At 34.9% G+C, this 25,162-nt stretch overlaps 1 protein-coding gene across 1 annotated transcript in view; it reads left to right on the top strand.

The window, feature by feature from the left end:
- The first annotated feature begins 4,417 nt into the window (after window positions 1-4,417).
- LOC145671264 (general transcription factor 3C polypeptide 1) overlaps window positions 4,418-25,162 on the top strand; it is a 36,973-nt gene continuing 16,228 nt past the window's right edge. Inside the window, exon 1 of the mRNA XM_081740193.1 lies at window positions 4,418-4,658. The gene's annotated coding sequence lies outside the window, so the exon portion shown is untranslated. The remainder of the gene's footprint in view (window positions 4,659-25,162) is intronic.

Raw genomic sequence — 25,162 nt, forward strand, 5'->3', positions numbered from 1 at the left:
GATTAAAGTAAATGAAATGATATTATGAGATGAAGCGGAAATACCACATGAGAATCAACGAACACGATGTTGTCCATCACAAATTTATTTAATGTCCTACGATTATGCCCATTATGCTAAGGCACCATGAGCTAATATATAGTCATGGTCGATAGCTGGTAGTCGAACTAGAGAACCCCATATACCAAATGTAAGCGCTTTGCCGCTGTACCGTCTGCTCATCTTTTCAGCACCTCAGCTGATCTAATAGCTAACACGGACATGTGATGAACGTGGTCCTGAGTTCGATTTACGGATGGGAGAGCATTGGAAGTCAAAAATAAAGCAAGCTTATTATGATAACTGTTTTCAAGAAACATATGAGCTTTTCCAAGCGAATAAAATCTCCCCACCTCTCCCCTGCTACATTTAATATCCTTATTCAGTTTCACATTTGAAACAAAGTTTCATTTCCTTATTCACACACATTATTCGATAGGTGTATCAAAATAGCATCTTTAGTAAATATTATCTATTAAAAAACTTATTTTACATTACACATAACTCAGCGTTTTCGCATTCAGATTACACTATCTTCAGTCGCACGTGAGTATGTTTGTATGTGAAGACGACAACAAACATACATGTAATCTCAAATGCTGTATACGTTTGAAAATACGATATTCACGAATCATGCAATGCGATATTCCTCTGAGCAACTAAAGTCTATTCGATCAAAGAACAGTCTGCAAACAAATTCTATTCCCATGAACACTTACAAGTGAATTCGTGAGAATCCCAAGACCAAATTAGATAAAGCAAATAGTTCACGCCTTCAGTTCATAACCTACAGGCATTTCGTGGGGCGTAATCTTTTGTGCTATGGGAATATGTTATATTGCAATTTCTCGTCACGGCTTTAACAAAGCAGCAAATTCATTTGGCATAATCTGATCTTTAATTTCTCTACATAAGTGATTCTAATTACTTGTCATAACAGACATCATCATGTGAATATCCATATAACACATTTCACATCCTACATTTTTAAACAATATGATATGCTATGAGAAGCTTCCGCTATTAGAATATGCTCAATCATTGGAATCCATTCGCAGGCGGTCTGGGGGAGGAGTGTATAGGTATGTGTTTCGTTATGAGACTCATATATTGTTTCTTGTCCCACGTCTTAAAAAAAATCGTGAAATACAATATTTACCTTAGCAACTAAGTCTAAGTCAATTTCGTGAGAAGCTTTGATCATTTGAATATCACGTCTTCGGTTCATAATCTACAGACACTTTGTGGGAATAGGACCAAGGGGCTAAGCAACACGATTTTGCATGGGTATGTGTTTCGTTATGAGACTCATATATTGTGTCTAATCCCACGTTTTTTTAAAAAAAATCATGAAATATAATATTTACCTTAGCAACTAAGACCAATTTCATACAATCTGCTGAGAAGCTTCGATCATTTGAATATCATGCTTTCAGTTCATAACCTACAGACATTTCGAGGGAATAGGACCAAGGGGCTAAATCGCTTATGCTCTTTGGCTTTCCAGGAGGAGTAGGGGGTGACGGGAGTGTCGATCCCAGCTCCCTACCTACGCTAAAATCAATACGTGAAATTCTTTTTTTTTCATGCAAGGATTAATTCAACTCTAAATCGTGAAGTAATTGCCGACCAATCAAATTGGAGTGCTTCCATCACTGAATATCAAAGGATTGGAGTAAAGGTCTAAAATAGCTATTCAATACATAACGAAAAGACGAAAATCAATCAATCAATTGGGAAGCTTTGATCGTGATAACTAATAGGACTCTGATGAAGATCCGATAGCCGTCCAAGAGTATGAGCATCCAACACTATGAGCATAGGCTCTCTCACAAAAAAAAAGAAAAAAACATTTTCCCACGCGTTCCTGTGCTAGCCGTAAAAGGCTATGAACATAACAACTAAAGGCTTGTCGAAACTTGCCTCCGACATATTCGGCTTTCCAGGAGGAACAGGGGCTGGCGGGGGCTCAAATAACTAAACAATATAAGATGAGGAGACGAAAAAAGGCATGTTTTATCTTGTTTTTACATCTGGTAGGTGTCCAAGAGTATACTTCCTTATTCTAGCATAGCAACACACTGGTTTAGGCCAGTTTAGGGCCAAAATTAGGCCAAAATTTTCCCACGCTTATGAACCCCCTCTATTCTACTGCTTGTAATCTAAAATTGGAGTTATACCTTTTAAATACATTTTATCTTATGCATTTAGTCTGATAATACAATTTTAGTTTTTAACTTTCCCCTCTCCCCGTTGTAAAAAAATAAGTGAGTCACTGAGTCGTTCAAATGAATCGATTCATTTTAGTGAGCGAACTATTGAGCGGTGATCTCAGAGGTGAATCGGTTTGCCCATCAGTAATTTTGAGTGATGGCCATTTTCATTTGACTGGCAAGTCATCACCGCCACTTTTCCTCGTTTATTATATATTCCAGTTCACAGCACAAATGACTTTTTTCACTGCACAATTTATCACAAACGTAGCACAATAATTAAAGCCTAATTTGAAATTAGTTTGTATATATTTTAATTGTTAGCGAATTTTACATGACTATCAAGCTATCATCACCACTTTATTTCCGTTATTATTTTGGTGCACAACACAAACGAAAATTTCAATGGCACAATCCAGCACAAACATAGGACAATCGTTTTGAAACTTTTAAGTTATATTTTACATAATACAATTTTCATCTGACGCCAAGCCAAGATCACCACCTTATTTTTGATTTGATTAGGATTCTGATTATTGATAAGAAAGATGAGAAATTTCAACAACTCAATCCAGTACAAATGATTAACAATAGTTAAAGTCAAATTTGAAATTAGTTTGATTGGTGGCGATTTTCACTTCCCTTTCAAGCTGTTTGATTTCATTATCATGTATTCCGGTTATCACAAATAAAAATTTGAACGGTACAATCCAGCATAAATGTAGTACAAATGATTTGGACTATTTCCTATAAGGCCTACCGCTCACTGGCGACAAAACAGTTGCGCAACTATCTCGTCGCTGTCGCCTGCAGTCAGCAACTTCACGGAGACAAAACAGTTTTGTTGCCATACCCTCGCTCACTGGCGACGGCAACAGAAAAGTTCCGAGCATTTGATATCACAATTTACATAATCGGCAACCGGAACAGTTCACATAATCTCTGGTTTCGGACATTTAAAAAAAAAACTACCGCCCATTCCAATGGTTAAATAAATAAATATAAATAAACTTTCGAAGGTAGCGTCAACAGGGGCGTTATTTCAGACTTCACTTGAGGGGGGCAAGAACACAATCGACATAAGACTTTCACGTTTTGTACTAGTATATTAGTAGACGATTGATTAAAGTAGGCCTATATGTATTCCTCAACCTCTTGGGGAGCAATTGCACTTCCTGCCCCCCCTAAATGACGTCCCTGAACGTCAATGAGTGACAAAAGTAACAGCATTGTCTAAGCTAATATGAACGAGAACAATTATTCAAATCAAAAGATAACAAGAATAACGAAAATATAAAACGACTGGAAATAACTAACAGAACGAAACTAACAAAAGCGGCAATCCGACAACACTGTACAGTAACTGTACTCTCAATGTTCTACGTATAGCTATAAAATAAAAATTGGCTTTCTTCGTTCTTCCCGCGTATTCTTCACGTTTTAAAATCGGCCATTTTTATACAGTACGGTTTTTTTTAATATTTGAAATTGAAAGAAACTGAAAATAATAATTTTATCTGTATTTTTTTTCTAGTTGTGGGAAATTAATGAAAGTAGTAGTGTGTAGTATGACAACGATATGTCATTATCGAAAAATGTACCTACCTGTGTTGTTTTTTCTTGGCTGGATAGCTCATTCTAGTTTCTTATATCAGCGAAACTCACTTCCTTCCATAATTTCTTCTTTATATATATTTCTTCTTTAACGCTGGGCGTTTCTCTATATCCTCAATTAATTTTTCATAGTCTTTATCACTAAAGACATGCTAGTCACTAATCAAAGAATGTATTAGTTTCCATTGCGAACACTTCTTTTCACGCGCTACACACGGAACGAACTGTTACGTGAAAAAACTTGTAGAAAACATTTATTTTTTACCTTTCTATTTGGAGGTACCTCGGCAACTTTTCTGTCGCCGTCGCCTCAGTGAGCGGACTCCCATAAGATTCAATGCATTTGTAGATGTTGCGCAACTGTTCCGTCGCCGAGCTGTTGCCCTGCTTGGCGACACCTCGGCAACTTTTCTGTCGCTGTCGCTTCAGTGAGCGGACTCCCATAAGACTCAATGCATTTAGCCAGAGCAACAAGATAGTTGCCCGACAAAATGTTGCCAGTGAGCGGTAGGCCTAATAATTGTCTTAACGTACGTTGGATATCATCCTGACCTGGAGGATCAAAACGAACAGAGATAGAGAGAGAAAAACTGCTTATAGTAGAATTGCTCATAAGGATAGAATTTGTTTGTTGAATAAGATTAGGGAAGAGAGAGACAGAGCAGAAGAAGAAGAAGAAGAAAAATGGAGCATGTAAACATAGAAGTGGATTTCACGTGTTACAGTGGACGCAAATATTTCATTGACAAGTGATAAAACATCAGATATATGGAGTATGACTTGTTAGGAAAGGTTTGTTCGTAATTTATTGATAACTGTTAATATTAAAGTGGTATGTTAAGCTTTAATATTAAATATAATTTGTATTGATTGTGGGTTCCTTGATTTGTAATTAAATATTAAGCATTTATTTAATTTTTACATGACATGCTATATAACGTGCACTTTTACTATACGGATCCATAGTATAAGTAGTAGTAGGAGTAGGAACGGGTTAGAAGCCCCGCAGGGGTTCGCTGGGTTCTGTTCTCGACATAAAATGATCAAATTAAAGATTTCCCCACATTTTTCCGTGCATTTTACAACCTATGATCCATATAGTAAATCTGCACCCTAAATAATCTCTCAGCCTAGTATACAAGGAATATTAGCTTTTTTTTTTTTTTTTCATGAATCGTTAACAAGACAAATAAGTGTGCTTCCGGATATGGTATGGTTCTGGTAAACGGTACGGAAATAGTTCCCTGTTTTTTGTGTAGTGATGGGTATTTCAGTTCGTTTAATAATAATAATAATATAAATAAAGTAATAGTATACATGAGAACCCCTGATCTGCGTTTCTTCTGTGTTCTATTGACACTTCTACATGAAATACCATAAATATTCTACGTAGTGCAATAGTAAGAAGTATCCATGTGCACAAGACATGCGATATGCGTTGAATTCCTCCTCCCCCCCACACACACAGTCACAGATATTGTACAAGGGCACCACACAATGCAAATATAAAGTACAGGTACGTTCTTTTTTATTTACGTATCAGTCGATAAGTAAATAAAAGTCGCTTTGTTACCCCCCTTTGTATATTCGTACATTCTATATATATAAAAGAGAACGTACAAATCCTTTGTCCGCTCATCACGCTAATACGGCTGAACCAATTTCTTTTATTTTTGGGGGGTTATTAGGATTTGGACCCTAGATGGTTTTTATCATATCACTTTAATTTTCAATTACCAGTGTCTTGAGATAATTGACCATTCAGGTGTCCATTACGTACAAATCCTTTGTTAGTTCATCATAGGTATAAAAATAAACGTATGTATATGCAACCCGCATGACCGTGTCACTCGGCGGGTTAACATAAATGACAGGCGTTGTAATGGTTTTTATCATATCACTTGAAAGCGAAAAAGTAAAAATTATCTAAGTAACAAAGTTTATTGCGTTCGGGGGTGACCGCAGCGAAGCGGGGAGGGTTAACATAAATGACAGGCGATATAATGTTAACATTTACTGCAATCTTCTATGGTTTTTATCATATCACTTGAAAGCGAAAAAGTAAAAATTATCTAAGTAACAAAGTTTATTGCGTTCCGGGGTGACCGCAGCAAAGCGGGGTGAACGCTGCTAGTACTCAATGAATAATTCCTAAAAGTATGAGCGTCCTGCTCCTTCGGGAACTGATGCAGCTTCATGTATACTATATCCATAAATTTTATTGCAGAAACATCTGAGAACACCAGTTGTATTACAATCGTCAGCAATAGATAGTTCATTTAGTTTACTTAGTTTGCAAATGATGATATTCTCTTGCATGCTGGGCAATTGGAGTGGATTGAAGGGAGGATTTATCTTTGAAGAGAAAAGCTCGATGCACGCGCAACCATTTCACAAACAGGAAAGGAACTGAACTGATTCAATGGTTCGTGTGACATTTAGTTCAGGAATGATCTGACCAGTAAGTCAACTTGAGTGGTTCACGAAGCAGGCATTGTTTGTAGATTTTTTTTTTTTTTTTTAATATTGGCAAGTGTCGCTCACATATGCAAAAGTAGCAGTTTAGCAGAAGGTTAAAATAACAAATTAGTACCATTTACGAAGGAACACCACATATTATAATACCAGCCGAGTGAGTAACTTGAAATTCCCTAATGTCATGAACGGTTATGATCAAAACTGATTATTTCAGGCAGTTGTGCGGCACGGAGCGGAACACATTTTTCTCCTGGAGCTACAAAACTTTTTTCAGAAGCACATTCCCATTCATTCATAATGTAGATTATCAATACATTCACAATACACTGTTTCAGCCCCGTGTGTGAGATGGGAATTTCAGCACGTTGAGGGGTGAAAAGTAGGACTACCAAAACATTAGGAATCCACATTCACGATGATAGCCTCTATAGTCTCCGGGGAAAATCGGGGCGGGTAAACTTTACAAGAGACGCTCCAGCTGCGCATCGGTAAGTAGGGCCGTTTTAAAAAGTATAGTAGAGTAGGGTAGGGTAGAGTAGAGTAAAATATAAATAAGTAGGGTAGGGGTTAGGAACGGGTTAGCTTAAGGTTAAGTAAGTTTTGATCCATTTTCATAAAATTATTAGTGTGTATTTTCTCGTTTCTGAGTGAGTATACCTGCTGGAGCGGGCGTTGTAAAGTTAACCCATCGGGGCTAAACTGCCGCAGATGGCGGCCCACGATAAGACCCACATGAACTGTTCTGAACGTTCTATTATTACTTACCTCTTTTTACTTTCAAATGTCTTACCTACAATTACCCATGCTTCACTGTTAGTCTCAAATATTTCTTATTTTCATACTTGCTTTGCTTTTTTCTTACATCCGTATGCATTAGTATAGTATTACTGTGCAAAATTAGCACCTTCGAACTGTTAATTTTGGAAACTAGATATTACTCAGAAATTACTAGTCAATGAATTCTTACTTTCTCACTGCGATGGAAGATGTAGCTTCGAAACTGTGTTTGGGGTAGAGGTGGAGGGTGGAATCCCCATCAAAGACGTGTCCCTAGGACATTAAATGATACAAAACTACTTTTTCTGCGTGCTAACCGTTCAATGAACGAATACTTACCTTTTTCAACATATGTACTTTTACTGCCTTAGAAAGAGTTTCTTAAAGGAGGAGCTTCAATAATATGTGGAGATTGACATCACGATGGCAGAGTATAAATATAGTGTGTGGATGTATGCCATAACAACTACATTGCATGGCATTAAGCACGAACCAACTTGTGCTACGTGGCCACTAAAATGCACAAATGCTATCAAACCGAATCAGGGCAGGAACGTCCGTAGGGAGCAGGCGCGTCAGCGACGGTGCATATATGCATATATGAGGATAGTGGAAAAGACTTCATGCGGCATGAGACGTATACATTCTGTGTCGCAAGGTTTTGCGACACTTGCATTATCACACTGCCTTGACACAGCATTTTCTTTCATAATGCCTTTGTTATTGAGTAATATGTGTTACAGAGCATGCTTTCCATTTCGTACTTCTACCTTATTATACATTTAATGTTTAACATCCCGATATTATTTTATTACCTTTGCAATCTCATTACAAAATCAAATACAAAACTTCTTTCGTGCATTTTACAAATTTGTGCCCCGATAACATGGAATATCACTCAAAATTTTGCCCAATTTCACTACATTTTATATCAGATGCAAGTTTCCTCTTACTAGTTCCCACTCTATATGTATGTATTTTCCTTCATTACAGCAGCATATACACCCGACGTTAGTTATTAATATGATGGGTTTGAAACATTGTCACGTTATGCTCTATTGCCAGTTCACGTCATATCACATCAATCAGCGAACTCATATAGTCCAAAATTTAACATCGGTTTTCTCCCCTATTAATCACTTAAACTGATGACCTTCCTTACCTTTTTTTGTTACTCTCATGATAACATTTCGTCTGATTTTGTTCATTTATCCGTATATTTTGCATTTCAAGGCAGCCATGTGCACAGTTAACCCGAAATTTGCATGCGGCTACCCGATGAAGTCATTAGTAGTCTTCCTCCAACTCCACCGCACCCCAAGTAAAAACTGAAATGATGCTACTGGTCTTTCCCCTTTGTATTTCCGCAGAACAATTGAAATTGTTATTTGCCCGATGGCAGAACTTTCTTGTCTTTCTGCGATGAGCTCTTGGAAGTCAAAACTTTTCCGCAGGAATTCCAAAATAAAAAATCAAGGTGATCAGTTCCAGCAGAAGAAACACTTGTGATGGTTGAAAACACGCTTTACGCGACGTGAGTATATTTATGCGAGTCGTCCGTGCATTTAAGACATCTACACATAGCAGGCATGTTTTTATAATTTTCTGTTGGCTATTTTTTTTCCTCTGACTTTTTTTTTTCTGCACAGGCGCGGCAAATTTTCTGCGATCACATCGCAGATCGCGGCATGTTCTGCTATGGGGGTTATTTGATAATATAGATAACTCACGAATTACTCATATTATCAGAAGTTAAGGATTAATGATAGAAAGACCGGAGATCACAATTGTCCTGAATATATTTGTTGAGCTTATCCTTGCAAACGTATTAATGATATGCTGAATCATTCATCTTGGACATAAAATGAATAAAACGATTCTACGGACTGAGTCGTCATATGCGGTAATTACATTGTATATTTTGCTTTTTAGCATGAGGGTAATATTGTTTACTATACTTTTTCAAAACTGAAATCCACCAAAGTCAGTAATAGGAGCAAATTATATTTCGTCTTCAGTAAGCCAAAATTTAGCTTGAATTAAAATAAATCTACTTCGCCTCAAGTCTGATGTTCCAGTTTCTTTGAGGCTTTTACTTTGTAAAGTGGCCCTTGCAAAACCTTCTCATATTTTCCTCTCCCCCCCCCCCTTTTATTTCGTTATTCATTCGTGCACATTTCTTGAGTGAAAGTGCACTGAGGGTCGAGTTATCATTCTCGTATCACGTAGCACTCGTACAAACCCTCAGAATGACCAGAAGCATTATAGATCCGCACAAAGATGCACAAGCATCTAGTTTGCGAACTGGACTTTCAGTTCGTTTCGAACTGATGTTTTCCCTGTTTCTTCCTTCAGTACATACTTGAGGTGCGTGCGCATCTAGTTCGAGACGAACTAAAGTCGATCATGCGAACTAGTTCAGTGAAAATATCAGTTCGTTCGCGAACGACAGAACACCAGTTTTGTTGTGCTAAGTTCACAAATTTTACATAATAAACTGGTATCATACTCATCTTATTATGGTAAGTTGCAACTTACAAAACCATACAATCCCCCATTGATCTTTTAAAGTAGTTTCCTTTGTAGATCTAATATGAAAATATACTCTAAAGACGGTTATACGTGATACATAGTATGTTATTTTTTAAAAGAAGAAATTAATAATATTGTCGTTGTTAGATTTAAGGCCTAAACAAGTTCTTGCTGTATTCGCATTTGTTTTTAACTAAGAAGTAAAATTTCGGCTGATCAGATATGAATAATTAATTGTATGTTGACTAACATCACTTTAGTACATGTATACAATTACCAGCATATTTCTGTTGATTACTGGAATTAGGAATTGTTTCTTCATTAGTTTTCGTAATAAAATATTGCAATAAATTTTAGCACCAAACGTAACGACGTAACCAGTAAGAGACGCGTTTCTTAGCAGAAAGGTTCCAAATTTGAATCTCGATGTCCAAAATACGAATGAATGTTTCCATAGCTTTCTGTCATTCCCACCAAATAAAGATTGAGATAGTAGATTTAAATACATTACTTTGATTGCTTTTCTTTGCTTTCTTAAATTTTATAATTTCCGCACACATTCCTGGCAAATGCCCCATTTATATATTACTGCCCCTCAATCAGGGGTAGTTTTCGATTTAAACAATAAATTAATAAAACACTGACGCGTCCGATCTGGATCAGATTAGATCGGGAGTAAATATATCAGCAGGATCTGAGCCTGAAACAAATTTAAAGCGTAGAAATCAGTTAATGTATAAGTATGAAATCACTAACACTACTTTTTCATCAATACAGAGTAAGACTCTTAATCGAGAAATTAGTAAGAGAAACAGTTTTCCTGAAAATACCTTTCAAATCTTCGTCGATCCGATGTGCATTAACGAACATAAGGCATAGATTCATATAAACTGTTCGTCTTAATATTGTTGTCATTTAAATAAAGGAAGATTATATATAGTACTGTCAAATTGAGGAATAGGTCTCCATATCAACTTAATTTCATTTAAGACGTTCCTACTATTTATTTACTAAATATATATATATTTTTTTCCCAAGAACAAAATAGATTTTATTTATAGTATCGAAATTCATCTAACATTTTACAAGTATTTTCTCAAACATGAAACGGGCACATTTCAAATAAAGACAATAGGTATTCATTAATTCATGAAAATAAATTATTACATGGAGGCTTTCCAATTGCTTAGCGCGCAGTTTACGTTTTCAAAGAAGACATACGACAGATTAATTCCACATTCATACACTCTGATTTGTCCGATCTTCTACTTAAGGAAATAATATTGGAAAATCGGATCTCATCCAATGATAAAAATGCACTTTGTTAAAAATAATACTAAACTAAACTAACTAAACCGATTAAACTGCATATTCGTAAACAGTAGAACTAGGAGCTATGTTTAGTGGCTAAACACTTGGAAAAAAAAAAAGGATGTTTGGCTCTAAGGAGTTAAATATTATGAGTTACGTATTTATAAAGTAGGATCGTTAGTATAAAAAAAATATACACAAATTAAAGACCAAAGTTTATAATAGCCTAACTGAATACACTGAAATATTCTTAATGCAACAAATCACAAAAAAGTAAAACATTGCTGTGGCTTGTACAGTAACTAAATAACCTATGTGAAAACCTACGCAGTAATTAGTCTGACCCATCGTTTCAGCTTTCTGCACTTTCAGACCAATGAGAAATGTCAGCATTCATGATGTAGGAGGCGTGTGGAAGTAATGAAGGGTCTGATGCTTGTAAATATCTTTGATAACGCAAATACCACAATGCAGCTGCTATATGTGTACAACACCTAACCACCCATGCACCAACCTTGCATTCGCAATTCCAGCCACGAATTAGCAGTGAAACAACTGTGGTATAAGACGTGGCTTGTTTAATTTGATATACCGCAAGCGTCATATCGCGCAACTCCTGAATGGTCAAACGTGAAAAGCCCCATAGCAGAACATGCCGCGATCTGCGATGTGATCGCAGAAAATTCTGTTTTCACGGTTGGTAAGACTTAGTTACCCGCTTTCCGGAAAAAAAATCGCTTCTGTGTGCAACCGTTGTCAAAAAATTCGAGAAATTGTCAATTTTCAAAAATCGCCATTTTTGGGCGCCATTTTCTCGAAAATACCATCTTTTAAAATTCTGAAATTTTTGAGATGGTTCAATTTTACATGAATAATAAACACAGCAAATATTTTCGACCAATGCTTCATGAATTAACTACAGCCTTTTGAAGTTACCGAAGCTCCGTTAACTTTGATATCACAGTTGGCAATACTGGAATCAGCTGGGCACTGAACCACATCGAAGTCACTAGTAGAAGAATCCTTCAGATTCTTGAAGTAATCTTTGTAATGAGTCGCAATCGCGTGACAGGGTTTCTTTACACGTGCCTGTATTTTCTGCTAATATTTTCAGGTTCCATCTGGTAATCCATCTTTCTTTATTTCTTCAAATCTCTTTGAGTCGGGTAAACCTCTCCTCAACATTTGTAAAAGCGGTGTCATAAATTCTGTAGAAGGTTTCTACTTGGAACTTCCACTTGACTTCTTTCAAAGACGAATCTTCATCAGAGCAGTTTTCATCAAAAAGCGCTTTTTACACTGAATCTTTTTTCGTTGCAAAATGAGCATCCACCCTGGGATGAAGTTCGTTTTCATCCTATTCTCTGTTAAGATTTTCTAAAAACATTTTAACGGTTCCATACAGGTGGTAAAATTTTTCTCTGAGTGAATTTAAACTTGTTGCTAGTGTTTGGACCATTTCCCATGCCGTTAAGTAGTCCATCTTTGGGGAGAGTGGGTATTTCGAAGTTAATGTTGTAAGCTCAAATAGCTCTGTGTCAAGAGCTTGTGACGTTAGAGTTTCGAATTTCAACCATTAGCCTCGTAAACTTCTTGCTCTTGCTACTCTGCTCTCTTTGCACCACACGTGCACTGCATATAATGTTTAAATTAGAATATAAATAAATACGTGGGCTGTTGAATCTTACTTCAATATAAAATCCAAATATTCTGTCGCCGTAGCAAAATTTTAAACGTTAAATTTGCATACTGTTTTCGTTCTTACAATGCAAGAGTGACTGTTAACTTTTAACCAAAATAAACTTATAATTTCATAACTGTTTAAAATGCAGCCAGACGGAATGTGAAGATGTCTTTTAAATATATTAAACGTAATTTACGCATAATTTGGATATTAACATTTTGAAGAAAATTTTATAAAAAAAAAATCCATCTTTACCTAAGAATCTGTGACTATTTATTACATCAATAAATAACACTATAAAGAATAGCACACAATATTCTTGCCTTAATTAATATTTACCTTCCTACCTGAGAACACAGGCGCCGCTGACGTTGAGTCTCGACGCTAACACTGTAACATTACCACAGTCAAATAACGCAACAAGAGAATGAGCCATACAGCAGTCACAAGGCCACTTGTGATAATACAGATCAGACCGATTTGTTACATATCACATAGGATATCTGACAGTGCTGACACCCGCAACGAAGAGAGCACGGCGATTTGACAGTTTATAGCCTTTAAATAATCTATGCGAATCTGCAATAAATAGCTCTGTTATATGATATTTACTATAAAGACAATAATGAAAATTTTAACTAAAATTGTCTTGACTTAAATATTATTTTATTGTGACAATGGGGCGCCATAAGAGGGTGGGCGCAGGCGGAGATTTCCGCCTCGCCACCCTGTCCAGTCCGACACTGACTACAATTCTTTTCGTATAAAATACCGCATCGTGCACGTAGTTGATTTCTTTTATTATTTCTTTAATATTATCTGATACGTATGTCTCCTGCATCTGTACTTATGCTGTAATTTTTCATTGTGGTATAACACATTTCATAGATTAAACATAAAGAACTCGTATGAATAGTTAAAAAAAATATATATATATATATATATTTCCATATGGAAGAATGCATCGTAGATCGTTTATATTTATGTGGTTTCTTCTCTGTCACTTAACTTAGATGCGGCCTTCTTATTAAATAAATAAACTCCTTATGTAACACTCTTTTGGTTATCACATATATCATCTGTAAATTTTGCAAATATTTATACCGTATTGTTCATCATCAACAAATTTTAAACAGTCGGAAATTAAGTATAATGGTTCTTCGTTTTATTTTTACTTTTATTAAGTTATTGTAATTACCAGTAATTATGAGACCGTCGTGTAAATGTTTTCTGTAATGGTGGACTAGTATGAGGCATTCGCTTAAGAGCGTGTCTTTCTTTCTTTCTTTTCTTTGTTTTTTTATTTTTTTATTTTCTGCTTAATTTTGGCGGGGGAGGAGGAATTTCCACATCTATTTTGAATATCAGTATTTGTACTTTTGTGTTGTGTTGATTATTTTTATACCTGGATAAGAACCTTACATAATTGCACCAACTTATCCACGAATAATTGGAAGTTGCATAAAACTGTGATTTTACGACATGATGACACATCATCATACGTTTAATTGGCTAGAATGTGTGTGTGTAGCAACTGAAAACTTGTTCGCATAGCATGTGGTAACTTTTGGTATTAGATTTGGAAAGAAAGCGAGCAAAGTTCACTCCGCGAGAGGGCGAATATGTCCTAATGCTGGTCGACAAATACAAACATCGTCCCATATGCTTAAAAGCAAATTGCATTTCTGGTATTTCAGAATATATGGGCACGCAGTTTTGTTTTATACATACTTTAACACGTATGTAGGTTTTTAATGTGAATCTGTTGTTTTGCTTGGCAAATAGTTTAATTATATACATTGTTGTGTTTAATTATATACAAAGCAAAGCTTCTGCTTACGGAATATATCACGTTTTCCTGTTCTTGTTCCTTCGTTCGAAGTTTCGGGATCCACTTTGCTGCAATCTTCTTCATATCCAGATCATTATGAGTAATGGTACCAACTCTTTGACGTGAATGTCCAAACATGTAGCAATCCTTTTGACTGATATTCAACGATTTTCCATTATCATGTCCTGGATGGTTTGCATATTTTCGGGAACAGGTACAGAAACAGGCCTGCTACTGGGTTTCGCATCTTCAACATCAAAGTGGCCAGTTCTGAAGTTTGCCACCCAGCTTTGACAGTTGCATTTGACGGCCCACGGTCCTCCAAAGTTTCTTTCATTTCATCGTAGATCTGTGTGTCCCACCTTTCCCTTGGAGAAAGAGAAACTTCATGATGGTCCTATGCTCCTCTTAACTGAAGCTGCTGCAAGTGCAGCCATGTTTACTTCTGAAATGAAAAAGAAAAGGATGTTAATATCATTGAACATTGCATTTTGCAACATAGTATACATTTTGCACTGTATACCCCGCTAATTTCAGTTTCCTAGCTCAATTTTTTCTTGATAAGGCTCAATCTTTATCAGCACCCCCTCGTAATGACGAAGCCAATAAAAGTTTTGGTTCTTTTGGATGCATTTTACGACATGATTACTGTTTTCTCATAGTCGTTTTCGACAACTGTTGATAAAGTGAAAACTTTATTATTATTATTATTATTATTATTATTATTATTATTATTATTATTATTATTATTATTATTATTATTATTATTATTATTATTACAACCAACTGTTGCTCTGATGTTTGAAAAATTAAACTCTGCAAGAGCAAGTGCTCAGCACTAAAGCAATTTGTGGAAGCTGAGGTTTCTAATTAGCAATAATATGACTAAACTCCCTGCAGTCAGTGGTTTTTCATTTGAAGAGATTGGCACAACTGATATGTTGGCGTAAATCCAAATCTCCTGTTGGATTCGTGGGAAACAGGAAGCATTTTGAAAATGTTTTTATGTCAGAAATATGGTTGTCAATACCACAAGCATTTTCAAGCCTATTTCTGAAGACAAATTAATGTCTGAAGAGGTAGGATTCAAAGTTGTAAAAGGGATTCAAGGAGACTTAAATGATCCATTCCATGTTTTAAGATGTAAAATAAATAAATAAAATAAAAAATACAAGAAGTTTTTAGCTTCTATGCGCGTGAAAATCGTAGGTTATAATTTTACTACGCGATTACTAAAATGCTTAAAGTTTTTCGTAAATTGTCGCAGAAAGTTGAAAAACGTTCTGCTTTAGGGGATAATAGGTTGTCATGCTATTTTTCTTGATTGGCAGCTCACAAAGTACTAACTGAAACTTGGTAATATGGATCTCCTTTGTTTATTGTATCTTTAAGAATTTTCTGAACTGTTTCAGCCACTATATTGTGACCTTTCTGAACAGGTGAAGTCATTCATATGAAGACTGAATCACTTTATGAAAAGCATTTTGCTCTTTAGATGCAAGGGTTCTAAAATTGAAAATTGAACAACTGACCTCTTGAAAAGTTTGTTAGTCTTTTGATAAAATAATTTCTGCAGAGACTCCTTGATGAAAGACTAGATATTTTACAATTCTTCTGTAAGCACAAACTATTGAAGATAATTTTACACGTAATGTGTAACTTGTACACAAAATTAAGTTAAGAATTTGTAATCCCAGGATACAGAATGTACTATTTTATACATTAAAAATCCATGCCAATTTTCTTTTACATTAACAGTTGTGTGTGTACTATTTTAAAGTACTGGTATAATCAGTGGCGGCGATTGGACGTTAAAAGTATGTGTGTAAGGAGGGGGGTGGGAAGGCACAATTTTATCTGAATATTTGTATATCAATGTTAATTTTCCTGGTTATTTCTAACACTGTTTGACGAAAGGTTGTATAACTAATACGATACTATATTTTCCAGTTAAAATACCGTATATCGTATTTCATATTTTATTAAGTAAATTGACAAGAGTAACGCAAGTAGGTACTAGTCCTTTGTGCTCTTAAGCAACGAAAGTGTAAAAAGTAATTTGACTCCTTGCTCATGAACGTCTTAAAATTCTGTCTGGAAAATTGTGTGATCAGATTATTTAATAACAAATTTGCAAAACAAATAAATAGAAAGGATAGTATTAATCATAGTAATAATTAATGGTGCTTATTTTGTAGAAGTTATGTTGAAACTGGAGGTTAATGGAGATGGAACAACTTGTACTTTTCATTCTACACATGCTGTTAAATATGTTATTACTCTTAGAAAATGAGAGACAGTAAATACTACAAGCATATGCTGCGACATTTAAAGAAATACGCAATTACAATTAAAACACAATTCCTGTAGCTTTCTTAACTCCATGGGAAGACAGAAAATTAATACGTACTCACACAACGGCAAATATTATATGGCACTATTTTCTTTTTTCTATGAACTAGTAATATATACGGAAACTACATTTCCAAATGAAAGTATATACATTAAGGGATCACTTCAAAAAGTGAAGGGACAACCTCTGGGTGTAGTAGATCCATATTATCACTTTTTAAATAGCACTAAAAGCGCGCCTCTTACTTTGTTTTAGACTTGCGAACTTTGCTATGCTTACTTATTGGAAAGCTTATGAAACGGATATGTTATAGTTTATCAACAGAGCAAAAATGATAACAGAATAACGGGAAGAGATTTTTTGGAATCGATTATATATTCCATTTCCACCCTTATCTTTAACAGGGTTTGAAAAAAACCGGGTATTTTTGAAAAACCCAACCCACCTAAACCAATATGGGTTTTTCGGGTATTTTCGGGTTTGTTTGTTTTTTTTTTTTTTTTTTTTTCGAAATATTTCATTGTCTTTGGGGTATAAGCGTTAAAATGTGATTTATATTTCAAGATTGTCATTGTCGCAACTTGCAACAGTTTTCTGCTCACTACTGTTTTTTTTTTAATGGCCGCCATTTTGAAAATTTACATTGGATCAGCGAGAAAATCGATACAGCAAATTTAGAATGTTTCTTGCTCCTTCCCTCATAATATCAACTTAAAAAGACCGAAAATTGCACCCTGCAGCGTGGATACCCACTAGTTGAATAATGGCCGCCATTTGGAAATTTTACGTTGGTTCGCCGCTAATATATATATATATAGCTCATTTAGAATGTCTCGTGCTTCTACTGTGAAAATTTGTATTTAAAAGACCGAAAATTGCGTTTTGTAGCGTGGATACCCGCGATTTTTTTTTTTTTTAAAGGCAGCCATTTTGAAATTTTACGTTGGTATGCCGCCAGGAAATTTAGTGTGTCTCGTGCTTGTACCCTGTAATGTGTATGTGGTACAGGGACAAACAAACAAATGTAGATCGAGTCATCTCAGGAGCCTCAGTAACGTTCGCCAAATATGAATACCAAGTATATTAATGTAAAACAAAGATATAAGTTAATTCATGTATTATAAAATAAATGTTTCAAAATGTTTTATATGGCAAATATTTCCCAGCTTAAAATAAATGGTTTTATTGTTGAAGTTACTTCCGATATTTTGCGCGTTCAATTACGGGAATTTCCCTAGCACTAGCAAGACGGTTCTTTCCCGAAAATGAATTTAAAACAATTAACAATTAGATAATTCATATTTTATAAAGTAAACATTTCAAAATGTCTTGAATAAAATTGAATATCTTCCAGATCCGATGCTTTGTGCGTTCAAATTGCGGGAATTTCCCGAGCAGTTTTTTCACGACGGGTTTTCCCCGAAAATGCAGCTTTCTTTACTGTACATCGACACTTCTTCTAATACAGAACTTTAAATTTAGCACTTGAAGTAGTAGCGTTGCATAGTCTTCGAGCTCCGAGCATTAAGCTTCTTAAATTTGACAAGAATTTTTACGCTATTGCTGGCGTTGATTCTACAGAATGTTTATTCGAAGAGTAGCAACTAATGACTGAACTAAACTGCTGTTTTTGGAAAACCAAATGTAACTGAAGAATACTTGTTTTACCATCAAATGTATACTGATAGTTTCACTAATGTATTTACATATTTACTGGTGATACAGGCACCTATGACCTTAAACTCATCAAATTTGTCCCCCGTCGTTGCCGAGCACACTATTCACGGAAAGTATTTTCTAAAATATAAAATTGCAAAATTTACTTCAAATAGGCTACAAACACAATCCATACATTAATTTGTTCTATAATTATTTCAAGCTAAGGCATGCGCGCCGAGTACGTGGGTGCTTCGGGGCCCCGGCACCCACAAGAATTTTAGTTTGGACTCGTTTTTGAACCCATTTCTCTTGCGTTTAAGTCAGCCGTGTTATCGACTGAGATAGGGGAGCCCCAACTTATCCTTATAGTAGCAGTATATTTTACTTTATCACAGCGCAGCCCTTTAAGACAATGTCCATTAAAGATTTTAACTAAAAATTAATTAATCAAATATCGAGATTTCCCTGAAAGCGTATAGGTTAATATATCCCACCATTGATATGCATCCACATAAATTTTGGGAAGTCGGCGCCGTTGAGTTAAGGTAAGCTTTTATTATTATTATTATTATTATTATTATTATTATTATTATTATTATTATTATTATTATTATTATTATTATTATTATTATTATTATTATTATTCATTCATTCCATTTAAAACTTTATGTAGTTCTAACGTTGAATGTTGTTGTATACTTTAACATGAAAGCATCTAATTCTCCCAAGGAAAGTCCAAAATCTGGTAAAAATCACTTTCAATGTGATCACCTTAGTTGTACCAATAATATACCAGGGTGGAAAAAAAATCATGATTTTTTTAATAAAAATAATTTTTGTTGATTTTTTTGATTTAAATCGATTTTTTTGATTTAAATCAAATCTTTCTCCTGGTATAATACAAGTCGCGAATTGAAGATAAAGCATTAGGAATTAGAATTAAATGCTAATTATGCCATTTAAGTGAAAGTATTGGGGTTGAATTTTGAATTATCCCCAATCGTTAACCTATATCAATCCCAAACAATGTTTCTTAACCCTTTTAAATTATGGCTCTTTTTAAAGGTCAATTATAGACTTTCAGTCAAGCAGCTACATCACCATCCCTATTTATCCTGGGATCATGGTACATGCATCACTCTCTTTAGAATAGAACAGCTTTTGAAACGGTAACATTCACATTTCCTTATCATGTCCCTGAAGCGGGAAATTTTGAGAGTAATCGTCATTTTTTTAACTTTTTTTTTTAATTTGGTCCCCTCTGGATACCCCTGTGTTACAGCACGGATCTCAAAATCAACTGGGAAATGCTAAGGGGTGTACTAAATGTGTGTACAAAATTTCAAGCTTCTCTTTTGAGTAGTAAGAGTGAGGAAACTATTTAACAATGAGCTAAGAACATTCCTATAATGCCCCAGATGACCCTGATTTAATATAAAAATTTCCTCAGACATCCCTATTTATTCTAAGATCATGATTTGTACATTATTCTCTTCAGAATAAAACAAATTTTCAAACAGTACCCTTCAAATGTCTTCATCATGTATCTGGGCGAATAAATCACGAAAAAAGGAATTTTCTGTTAAAAATGTCTTTAAAAAAAAAATACCTCTGTGGACCCCTTCCCCTGTTTTAAGGCATAGATCTGAAACAAATCTGAAAAATACTGAGGGGTGCACTGAGTAAATGTGCAAAATTTCAATCTTGTAGGTGCAAAAGTAAGCCCGTGAAAAATAATATTCCCCAAATACCCCAGATTCGCGTATAAAACAGGATCTCAGGTAACAGTTTCCTGAGACATCCCTATTTATCCTAGGAGCATAGTACGTACATCATTTTCTTCAGAATAGAACAGCCTTTCAAACGGTACCATTCATATGTCTTCATCTGAGACGGGAAAATCACGAAAAAAGTTATTTTTGTTAAATATCCTTTTTTAAACATTTTTGCCCCTCTGGACCCCGCTGTTTCCACACAGAGATCTGAAAACATCTGAAAATTATTAAGGGGTGCACTGAACGAGTGTGCAAAATTTCAGTCTTCTGAATGCAAAATGTAACCCGCCAAAAAATAATAATAATAATACCCATAACCAAAAATATCTTTTTAAATTTATGACATCATCACACACTATGCCTCAACGCAGAAAGGCGTGGCAGGGTTGGCAAAAACCATGTTTTTCATTGAAAAAAACAACAAAATATCAGTTTTTTTTGTTTAAACCTGGTTTTTTGGTTTAAACCAGTTTTTTTATTAAATAATTTACTCTATGTATTTATATCACATATGAACAGAAATAAGTTTGTTTCACTTTGGTGTTATTATGCAACAACCGGGTTGTGCTGGAACGGATCACATAAGCTCAAAGCGGAGTCCAAACCGTTTCTCGTCTCTTACATCCGAAACAAATTGTCCTCCATTTGAACTTGAAAACTGGACTAATTGGCCACAAATGCGATACGTCTGCCGACTCATTCACGAAGGACTCCTGATACGTTGTACTAATCTTTACATACTTTTAATATGATTGTCTAATTGTCAAGAGTCATTTCAGAAGGACAAACAGATAAACAGTTGCACAATTGAAACCATTATACAGAATTACATATGGACAGTTTCAAAATACTGCAGAGTACAGAACTAATTTAGTCCACATTAGTTCACTACGACTTTGATTAGTCCAAGTTAAAGAAATAGAACGACTTAATTTGCATATCAGTAAGAAAAGTGAATAAAAATAAGAATTATTTGAGTCGACTTTGGCTCTGACCCATTTATACATAAATAGATACCAAAGATATTTCTGATTTCAGTAAATGCCTCTCGGGAGGTTTGTATGACCCCCCTTCCCCAAAGTACGATATTTTGATGTATATTATCAATAGTAAACATTACTAAAAGGATACAATATTTAGAATTTTCCTTTGATTGCAGTTGCATAATAATAACGAACTATTAAAAAAAAATCACAAAAGAAACATTCATAACCTTACAAAAAAAGTTGCTTTTGTAGTATAGGGCTAATTTCTTTGAGTAATGAATGGGGAATTTAAATTTGAATATAATAGGAATAATATGCGGGAGTGACATGCGATAACCCACTAATATGTGTGTGGAAGATTTTACGAAAACTTACACTTTTACAAACAGTTTTCGTTTTTTGCATGGTTTAAACCAGCCAACCCTGCGTGAAAGCATATGTAACGTGTTCTAAAATGCCTCCAGCCTTACAGAAAACGAAGTAAAAAGCCTTATTGGTACTTTTTAAATTGAATAATGAAGATTCTACCATATCACCTAAAAATAGGTGATATAATTTAAAAGGTCAAGCATTCAGGAAAAAGTACAGCAACGTTTATCAAAAAGACACTTTTTTTCACAAAAGTTACTGATATTTGGCAGGGGTCTATTTTTAAAAACTCAGAACCACCTTGCGGCATGAAATACATAAATTTCACATAAAGTTATAAAATTAACAAAAAAAGGGGGGATAGGACCCCTCTAAATACGCCCTATTATCTGAGGACAAACAAACAGACACGCAGAAAAAAGAAATTTTCGTCTTAAATGTCGATGGTGATTTCCCCGTTGGAATAGTTAACGATTTTAAAACCCAAACCCAATGTTACGAAAAGAAGAAAGAAGGATTGCTCCGTTACCTGTTTAAAACGGGATTTTCCCTAATCATCCTCTGCATGACACTTGTTTTCATACTATACTGTACATTTGAGTCTCATTGTATTATGATTATTAACTTCCATAATCGAAATAACAGAACAGAAACGCGATTTTACTTATTTTCATTATTTAGGAATTCGATTTAAATCAACGATTTTTATTAAAAAAATCAAGTGATTTAAATCAGACTGATTTAAATCAATCCACCCTGTAATATACTGTAATATACTAACAAAAAGCTCAAAAACCTAGGTGGGTTTTAAAGTGGGTTTTTTCAGGTGGGTGCAACTCGAAAAAACGGCGGTTTTTTTTTTTCGGGCTATGCCCACTTGGGCAAACCCTGATCTTTAACGATAATAATTAGCCAGAAGCAGTTTTCTGATATAGTTCCGTACCTAAAGATCAAGTGCTGCCTCTCAAGTTTTTTTCTCCATTGCAACCGGAAATGGTAAAAATGTGCCACCACTTCCGGTTTCACCAGTGATCTTCATTGAGTAAAAACAGAAAGCGAGGTATGAATTCAGCATCCCAAGAGTTATTAGTTGAAAACTACGATTTTTCGGTTTTAACATTGATCACCATATTAGGACAAGCAGTAAAAGGGTTATTCCATTTCAGTTCAGCCACGTGCAATGACACCCGTAATTTCAGATTTTGATGAATCTTGGCACATTGTTTCTTTTATCGATTTATGTAAGCATATATATTTTGTTTGCTTTATTTGAAGCAGTTAAGATTTTACGGTAAGTTTTTATCGATCATGCGGAGGAAATGCATCGTTTTTAATATTAATAAATTATGTCGTCTTTGTTTACCAGTTGTGTTGATGAAAATTTTTATGCGTATACAATACGTAAGAAAATGTATAGAAAAACTCTTGACGTATGAGTTATAGGAAACCAAACCACTTGACGCAACGGCCCGATTTGTGGGCCTGAGCCGCTCCACGCCATCTGTTAAGCAGTTAATGGAACTACGTCCAACCTAGCGACGAACGGGTGATCAACGGGCCGCGTTACCCTATCGCTAACCGGCGTATCGGGAGCTTTCTAGACGTCTTTTATTCACGTGACTTCCCAGTTTGCCTCACGACGCTGGGTGGACACCGAAAATTGGGGAAGCACCGGCCGGGAATCGAACCCTTGACCACACGGGCATGAGTCAACGCTCGAAACACTAGGCTACAGTGTTCCCGTATAAGTTATAGATGTTTTAAAATAAAATACTGAGTTCTACGTTAAATGGATTATCTTCAGAAAGAAAAAGGATAATTAAAAAAATATCTATTCTTGTAAAAGATATGGGCCACGGTGGCTCAGTGGTAGAGCGTTCACCTCTGGTGCATGGGGTCCCGGGTTCAATCTCTGCTCCCGCCAATTGAATTTTATGGTGGAAAAAGACCATGTGCATGAGTTTCCTCAAGGTTCTCCCGTTTCCTCCCACTTTCTTCATTCCACCATTTCCGTCATTTCTCATCATCACCGTCTCCTTTAGCCTAGCCGGCATAACCGTGGGACGTCAACCTCAAAGATTTCATTTTTTCTTGTAAAAGATATGCTTTATCACATGCAATAATAATAATAATAATAATAATAATAATAATAATAATAATAATAATAATAATAATAATAATAATAATAATGAAATTTAAAAAATGAAATAAACGTTTTTTGTTTCACGCATTATTTTTTCTCACCTCAAAGATAAAAATCACTTGATTGTCTTGAAATAGTTAAATCGAAATTACAATTTCAGTAAAATTATATTAAAATCTGAATTAAAAAGTCACATATCAACCACATTTAAATAAAGTTGGATAAGATCTATGTAATAAATTAAGGAAAAGCTGTTAAAATAAAACAAAAAGTCAGTAATACAAAAAAATATAAATAAAAAAACGAATTCTAAGCAATCAGTGGCTTTTGGTATATAATTGAAATAGTAGAGTAAATTTCATATTGTAAACTAGGCTGTAAATAACAAATGTTATTAAAAAGTTATCCATAATTGTATTTTAATTGAGATTATTTAAAAATAAGGTAACTGATTTCTTTATTTTTAACGATCAGGTTTAATTAAGGTAAGAACAGTTGCAGTGTAATTTAATTTAGTGTCAAAAACCAGTTCTACACTACAGGGCTCCTACTGGTCGGGGAAATCAGGGAAAACTAAGGGGAAAAGACTGGAAATCAGGGAAATTTTATAAGATATATTTTCTGACTGACTTCAGATCTTGCACACATCAAATCAGATTAGTGACACTATTGCAGAGAATGCAAAGAAACAATACATATTAATGATCACAGTATGGAATATTGCTGAAATTTTTATGGGAGGTAAGTAGAATGTACGTATGAGCATTTGCATACTATTTGTCCCTACAGAATAAATGTTCACATATATAAATATTTATCGTTATTTATTCCTTATTTATATGTTAAATTCATCCGACACATGTCATGAAAGTCAGGGAATTCCCTGCCAAAGGTCAGGGAAATAGATATCTCCGGATCAGTAGGAACCCTGCACTAGTCAACTCAATGATAACTGTTAATTCAAGAAATCTTATAAGCAATCAAAAACTCTAGCTAGAACAAAGTCATTAAATGGTGCTCTTCTACTGACCAAGTATACTTGTTTAAACTTGGGGCTTCGGTGTTTAAACTTGTTTAGACATGAAGCTTTCATGTCTGAACAAGTAAGTCTGCTCAGCAGACAGAACTTTGCATTCACTAATCAATCGGTCCCAGGCGGTTGCAAGTATACTGTCATAACTGGTTGTTAGGTTTTACAAATTTTTCTAAAAATCTGATTTAGTTTTGTGTAAGCTACCTTGAATTTTGTGTGTATTGTTATTGTTTGGTTAACAACTAATTGTACAACTAAGCATGTCCAATTTTATTCCTAATATTAATGTTATTTAAAATAGAATTTTTATAAATACGTATTTGTTGATGGTAGAAAAATAGAGAAGTCCAGTATTGGGGATGTTG

Source organism: Thermobia domestica, chromosome 15, assembly GCF_964235325.1.
Source record: "Thermobia domestica chromosome 15, izTheDome1.hap1.1, whole genome shotgun sequence".
NCBI classification, from domain to species: domain Eukaryota; kingdom Metazoa; phylum Arthropoda; class Insecta; order Zygentoma; family Lepismatidae; genus Thermobia; species Thermobia domestica.